Source organism: Cupressus sempervirens, chromosome 3, assembly GCF_028749045.1.
Source record: "Cupressus sempervirens isolate cs-2001-9-10 chromosome 3, ASM2874904v1, whole genome shotgun sequence".
Classification (NCBI taxonomy): Eukaryota; Viridiplantae; Streptophyta; class Pinopsida; order Cupressales; family Cupressaceae; genus Cupressus; species Cupressus sempervirens.
Genome location: NC_143120.1, coordinates 472,878,164 through 472,886,220, shown reverse-complemented (window position 1 = coordinate 472,886,220; position 8,057 = coordinate 472,878,164).

The window sequence follows — 8,057 nt, the reverse complement described above, 5'->3', positions numbered from 1 at the left end:
GGATACTTTGATTTATATAATTCCTCTAATATGTAATTCACATTATGCATGTGGTTTTTGGACCTACTGATGTGTGCAATGAGTGTCCAGGAAAATTAGCCGAGACAACTCAACGGAAAAGCGAAGCTAACTTACTTGTTAATTTTATGCTAACCTTATATTGTAATTCTTTAAAGGTTGTAATTTGATCTTACTATTCTCCTAACTTTTAATTGTTCCTAATAAGTCTTTAAAGGCTTAGAAACATTAAATTTAAGTACCCCTATGGGTAAGGGTATGGGTGGGGGTACTTTCCAACCCTTTAGCCTCCTAGGTTGACTCTTAGGGTCACTCAAAAACCCTATTTTAGATTGACTTCGAAAATGGGTTGCTCTTTACTTGGGTTAGTGAAACCAAACCTCCATCTTGAGTTACTTGAAGCCTAGTGGAGTTAAGGACCATACTTAGAGGCATTTTGGGGGTAGTTTTGGTTTTTGTCACCCAATCCTCTAGTTTTGGAGGAAGTCTTGAAGATTGAAGGAAGAAAGGGAAGCTCTTCTCAAACCACCATTGCCATAACTCTTTTATGAAGGTAGGAGTTCTTCACTCCATGAATGGTTCTTTATGTGTGTTCATGTTTTGAATCTTGCTTGAATCATGTTGGAGACATTGTGTAGTTATGCATTTCTTGCTTGTGTGTTGGGGGTGGATTTGGGAGGGATTTTATCTTGTCTTCTTTTGATGTTATTCATATGCCTTCTTGATGTTTTGATTTTTTTGAGAGGTTTTCATGGGGATGTTTTGGCAACACTCACCCTTGGATAGGGTAGAAGTGGCCATGCTTGGGGAAAGGGCCTTAGTTGGACCTCAATAGTGTAGAGTCTCCTCTCATGGAGAGAGGAGGGAGAAAGGGTAGGGTGTATGGGCTCCTACTTGTCATCCCATACCTTGTTGTTATTAAGCACTCTTGAATGTGGAAAAGAATGAAAATCTTTGTGGATATAGCCTCGAAAGGGCCTTGTGAAAGAATGGAAGTTCTTGAAGTTTTAGCCCCGAAAGGGCTATGTGATGGTATGGTGATTGACTTCTCCTATTGAGAAAATCCACCTTTCCCCTATATTGGTTCATTGTTGGACCTATTGTGCAATCAGGTGGGAATGCATGTCTAATTTGCTTATCTCCTTGTGTTGTTTATCTCCATGTTGGTTCTTGTCTCTTCCATGTTTACCCTTGATGCAATGAAGACATTAGATAAAAGTTCTCTTATGGAAGCCTTGAAGAAAACTCAATGAATTGTAATATTATGTAAGTTGTAATTGAATTTGATGTAGTGGCAAAGACATCGGGTTTTCTTACTGGTTCTTTCTCGATGGAGCCTTGAACCAGGATGAATAATAGAGAAAGAAAAATATTATAGAAATCTCCTTGCATTGCCCTTATGTGTTTTCAAACTATGCATATGTATGTGAGAAAATAGATTAATGGATAATGTTATTGAATCATGAATTTCAAGTTGTTCAATTATGTGAAGGAAGAGTAAATTGGATATGTTGAAGTTTCAATTCAATGTTTTATGTATTAAGAGGAAATGAATAATCCTACTTTGTGGACAACAAATTTAGCTCTCTCCTTGTAAAATTATATAATTGACAAAATCAAATTTGATTAAGAGATTATGCATCTCCTTGAATTCAAAAAAAATAAGGAATATATACCTTGCAATATAATGTATTATAAAACATAAATTATAGGAGAGAAAAGAAAATTATAACCATATACTCATCCTTGCATTAGTATGCTTGTTCATAGAAATCTATGTTGTCACTAGGAATGAATATCACTCTTAGTATAACAAAGAAATTATAGCAAGAAAAGTATCATCACTTAGAAATTGGCTTCAAAAATGCATCTCCAGGAGTGAAAAACACTCTCTGGAAATTGTATGGAGAAATTTTAATCTCCCTTTGAGTACAGAAAATCTCAAAAAGATTCTCCCATCATCCACTTGACTCATTAAATGTTCAATTCTTAAATGCATAAATAAAAGAAAACATTAACGCCAAAAAAGAGGTCTCATATGTTGAAAACATATATATATATATATATATATATATATATATATATATATATATATATATGTATATATATATATATATATATATATATATGTATATATATATATATGTATATATATATGTATATATATATATATGTATATATATATATATATATATATATATATGTATATATATATATATATATGTAGCTAAGTTTCTCCTCCACCTAATAAACTTTATAAAGTAAATGCACCACTCCCCTACCTTGGCGTGGTCAAGACTTTTCCCCACTTCTCAAGCCATCCCCATGTCAGAGGAACTTGCGCACGATGAGTTGGGCGTATTGGGATATGCTTGTCCTTTTTGCAATTTATGTTTGGCCACCAAGTCAGCAAGCCATTACATAAAAGGGGAAGCTTGTTCTTGTTTCATTATATAGTAAACTTGCCCTTGCCCATGCCCTTGCGATATTCTTCCACCAAGCAACCTGGGATCACGCGCCCCATGTCCAGACTGTCACTACAAGTACTGGCAGCACTTAGAAATGGAGTAAGATTGGTTGAAAAGGTTTTTGAGTAGCCGGCCAATAGTCCTCTCCAATTTATGACCCCCTTGCAGACCTGACGCAAAATCTTCCATTTAGTCTGCGCTCCTTCTTGCCTTGGGCAGCGAGTATGGTGTCTTGGATGGCACCTAGTGGGGGCATGATGTGACTAGTTTGGGGTGTAAAATTTATGAATGGAATTGGTTCTTTTATCCCTCACGCAAGGGAGACAGAGGTCTGAGCTTGCAGATTTGGAAGGGGCAGCGTACTGCTGCGTGCCAGGCCTGACAGGTCTTGGGAGGCGTCAGTAGATGGCAGGGCCAAGTGCCAAGTGTTTGGAGTTAGGTTTAGGAGGGGGTGTGGGTAGTATGGATTGCAAGTTGCTAAGGGTAGTTATTAGTTAGTTTTAGTAGCTTTTTTTTTTAATAGTTTCTTTTTTTAAATAGTTATTTGAGTTTACTTAGAATGCTTAGTTAGTATTGTTATTAGTTTTCTTTTATTATATAATTCATTTTATCAGGTTAGTAGTTATTAATATTATTTTTTTGTTAGCATAGTTGTTAGAATTAGTTAGCATGTATAGCCTTTGTAGTGGTAATGTTAGGTTAGTTTAAAGTTTAAATTATTAAATTAGCTTAGTCATTTTCTTCTAGTTTTGAATTAAGTTAGTCTAGTACTATGTTGATTTTAAAATTGATTTAGTTAGGACTAGTTAATTAGTTTCATGGTTGTATTTGTAACATTTTAAATATTAGTGACTAGTATCATTTGGTAATTTTGATATTTGCAAGTTGTTTTATTATTCTAGTTCAGGTGTTAATTTAGGATATATATATTTTTAAATATGTTTGTGATTATTAGTTAGTTAGGTAATAGTGTAGTATAAGTTTTAGTTGTTATTATTTCTTGTTAGTAAGTTTCGAAATTATCACAATTATTGTTGGAAGATAGTTGAGTATTTTTCTTTATATATATTTAGATGGTATAGTTGGTATGCATGTTGTTAGTTAGTTCAATTTTAAATATTTTCATATTAGTGTAATTAAGTATCCCTCTTAAATGATAAAATTTAATAAATTAAGTTAGCTTAGTTCAAAGGATAGTGTGGTTGAAATCAGAGACGTTACAATTTATCTAGAAATTAGTTTTAATAAAGTAAAGTTTTTAACCAATAAGTATGTTTTGTTTTAAAAAGAGGTTATGTTAGACTAATGAATTAATGAAACATATGTTTATATCAATCTTATAGCGAGAGTTCTGTTTAATGATTTATTTCTCCTCTAGATTATAATCTTAAAATGTAAGGTAGAGGACCTATACTTCAACTTTGAACAGAAACATATCAAACTTAGAGTAGTTTAATTTTTAACCTGTATATATATATATATATATATATATATATATATATATATATATATATATATATATATATATATATATATATATATATATATATATATATATATATATATATATATATATATTCGTGTGTGTGTTTTTCCCTAGTTTTGGGCATGACATTTTGGTATTAGAGCCTGTGTTTCAACACTAGGAACCTAAAATCGTTATGCTTCTAAACTTAACTAAAAACTTTAATTGTGTAGGATGCCTCATGTTACACGAAGCAACCGAAGAGGTAGAGGTCGTAGGGCGAGAGGTGGTAGAGTAGGACAGGAGGATGGACCTCCACCTCCACCACCACCTCCACCTCCACCACCATCGAACCCGAACTAGGACATTATAGATGCACTTCAGACTTTGATTGGTGTAGTTCAACAGAGAGTAGTACTAGTAGTTCAACCAAGTCAGCAGATTCCAGTTGTGGAAGCAGAGGGACTCAGAGGAGGCGGACCTAGAGTCAGAGAGAGGACTAGGAGTCCCTCGTCGAGACAGTTAGAGGGACAGGGTGAGCACGAGGAAGAGTCAATACACCAGAGAGGACCCCCACTTGACAGACCTCCTAGACATATAGGAGATTATATCAGGGAATTGATTCAACTCGGGCCACCTTTATTTACCGGTTCCACTGAGGGGACAGTAGCAGAGGCATGGCTATAGAGCCTACAGCGGTGCTTTGGATTACGTCCGTATGGGAGTAATCTAAAGGCACAACTAGTAGTTCATTAGTTGAGAGGGGATGCCTCCAATTGGTGGCATCAGGAGGAGACCATTAGAGGAGTGAGCATGGATACCCTCACCTAGGAGTCATTCCTAGAGAGGTTCAGGGAGAGGTACCTGTCTGAGCACTTCAGACAGAAGCAGATAGAGGAATTTCATTCTCTATGTCAGAGGGGTCTCACCGTGGCTCAGTATGAGAGCAGGTTTCTCGAGCTCTTTCCTTATGTCGAATACATGAAGGATGAGAAATTGTGAGTGCATCGATTTATCATGGGCCTGAATTTCTCACTTTAGGGTCCAGTTCGTATGGCCTTTCCTACCACCTTCAGACAGGTTGTTGAGATGACACTAGTTGCAGAGGACACTCGAGGTAGACAAGAGTCACGAGATCGGTCTTAGAACTGAAACTCTACCCAGCAGAAACCCCCTTGGAAAGGGAATCAAAACTACACAGCAGGGTCCTCTAAGGTCCAACAGTCTCAGCAGCAGAAACCCCAGCAATAGCAGCAACAGAAATCCTCACAGGGTTATCAGGGCTCCAAGCCCAAGCAGTGGCATTCATAGGGTCTGAGGCAGGATCAGAAAGTACAGGCCCCACAGTCACAGCTAGCGAAGACTCAGCAGTCTTCTAGGGGTGGATTCAGTGGATCTAGCAGGTCAGGAGGCCCACAGCAGTCTGGATCACAGGGTGCTTGATCCTATACACGAGGACCATGTTACACTTGTGGTGGCATGGGGCATATTGCTAGAGAGTGTTCTCAGGGATAGTCATCTAGTGGTCAGAGAGGGGCATTTTCAGAGTCGACAGTTGGCGACGTAGGCAGATCCCACAGAGTTTTTGCAGCGGTTGACAACCGCTAGGCCGAGCATCAAGCCACAATTATTGAGGCTACAGGTAGTATACAAGGTAGCATGGTTAATATTTTATTTGATTCTGGAGCTACTGATTCATTTATATCTCCTTTCGTTGTGGAGCGTTGCGGGCTAGTGGTAGTTAGTCAAGATGTCAGCTGGGAGGTAGAGTTAGCTTTAGGAGCCAGAGTGTCAGTCAGTTCCATGGTGCATAGTTGCCCGATTCAGATTGGAGACATGTCCACGATGTCTGATCTACGTATTACCCCTCTAGGTTCTTATGATGTTGTTCTTGGCATGGATTGGCTGTATGCCCACAGTGCCAAGATGGATTGTTGACAAAAGAGGGTGGAATGTGTGGATGAGTATGGTATCTCTAGAGTGATCCTTGGAGTTAAGAGACCCATATCCCTTTGCATGATTTTCGCTATGCAACTTAGACGGTGCATGCAAAAAGGATGTTAGTTGTTTGCTATCACCATCAGTGACAGGGAGGAAGATCCTGAGGGGGAGCCATCCCTTATGATTTTCCTATTTTGCAAGAGTTTGCAAATGTATTTCCTTCAGAGCTCCCTGGTAGGCCTCCACCTAGAGCAGTGGATTTCCATATTGATCTTATGCCTGGAGCAGAGCCAGTGTCGAGAGCACCGTGCATGATGACTACCCATGAGCTTAGTGAACTTAAGATTCAGTTGGAGGAACTCTTAGAGAAGGGGCATATTCGACCTAGTGTGTCACCTTGGGGCGCACCAGTGATCTTCGTTAAAAAGAAGGACGGGTCACTTAGGTTGTGTATTGATTATCGGCAATTGAACAAAGTAACCATCAAGAACTAATACCCTCTTCCTAGGATTGATGACCTCTTTGATCAGTTGTAGGGCGCTCGAGTATTTTTGAAGATTGATCTCAAGTCAGGTTATCATCAGTTGAGGATTGTGGATAGCGATATTCCTAAGACTACATTTCGTACTAGGTATGGTCACTACGAGTTCACTGTAGTACCATTTGGCCTCACGAATGCTCTAACTGTATTCATGAGCCTCATGAATGGAGTATTTCGTACCTTTTTGGATAAGTTTTTGGTTGTTTTCCTGGATGACATCTTGATATATTCTCGTGATGAGAAGGAGCACGAAGAGGACTTGAGGCAAGTCTTGCAAAAATTGAGGGAGAACCAATTGCTTGGTAGCTTGTCGAAGTGTGCATTCTTTAGACCTGAGATACGTTATTTGGGTCATGTCATATCAGGCGATGGTGTCTCAGTAGACCCATCGAAGATTAGGGCCATCATGGATTGGCTGGCACCCACCAGTGTCACTGAGGTGAGGAGTTTTATGGGTCTAGCAGTGTATTATCGACGCTTCATTGCAGGATTCTCTAGATTGGCGCATCCCATCACATCTCTTCAGAGGAAGGGAAAGAAGTATGAGTGGACAGAGAAGTGTGATAGAGCTTTTCAAGAGATCAAGAGAGCCCTCACGAGTGCACCGATTCTTGCAGTACCAAACCCATTCGCAGACTTCGTGGTGTGCACAGATGCATCTTTGGATGGTATAGGGGCAGTTCTTATGCAGGGTGGCCGACCCATTTCCTTTGAGTCTAGGAAGTTGAAGACTCATGAACTCAACTACCCTACTCACGACCTAGAGCTTGCGGCAGTAGTTCATGCCTTAGTGAGGTGGTGACACTTTCTACTGGGTCATAGATTTGAGCTTCATTCAGACCACCAGAGCTTACAGTACATATTCACGCAGCTGAACCTTAACGCTAAGCAGAGAAGGTGGATGTAGTTCCTTTGTGAGTACGATTTTGATGTTCATTACATCAAGGGGAAGGAGAATGTAGTTGCAGATGCCTTAAGTAGAAGGCGCCATGAGCTATCATCTATGACTACTTGTACTGATTTGAAGGAAAGGATTCTTCAGAACTTGCCAGCGGATGAGCTTTATTCAGAGGTCAATCAGGTGGTGTGTTCTCAGAGACCCTTAGAAGGGAAGTATTCAGAGTATTCCTTGGAGTCTGACGGACTCTTGCGCCATAGAGGACGTATTTATGTACCCCTCACTGGGGGATTGCATGAGTTCATTATACTCGAGGCTCACATAGCACCTTATGCAGCGCACCCTGGTGTTAAGAAGTTACATGCAGATTTGAGACAGTTATATCACTGGCCAGGCATGAGAGTGCAAATTGATAACATAGTTGCGAGATGCCTTGAGTGTCAAAGGGTGAAGGCAGAGCATCAGCATCCCGGTGGGCTCCTTCAGCCTCACGAGATTGCAGAGTGGAAGTGGGATGTTATATCTATGGACTTTATTGTTGGTCTTCCCTTGTCGTCTCATCCCCATGATGCCATTTTGGTGACAGTTGACACGTTGACCAAGGTTGCCCACTTCTCTCTTGTGCGTACTACATATATAGCACAGAACATAGCGAAGGTGTTTCTATGGGATATTGTTAGACTTCATGGCGTTCCTCGTAAGATTATCTCCAATAGGGAATCATTG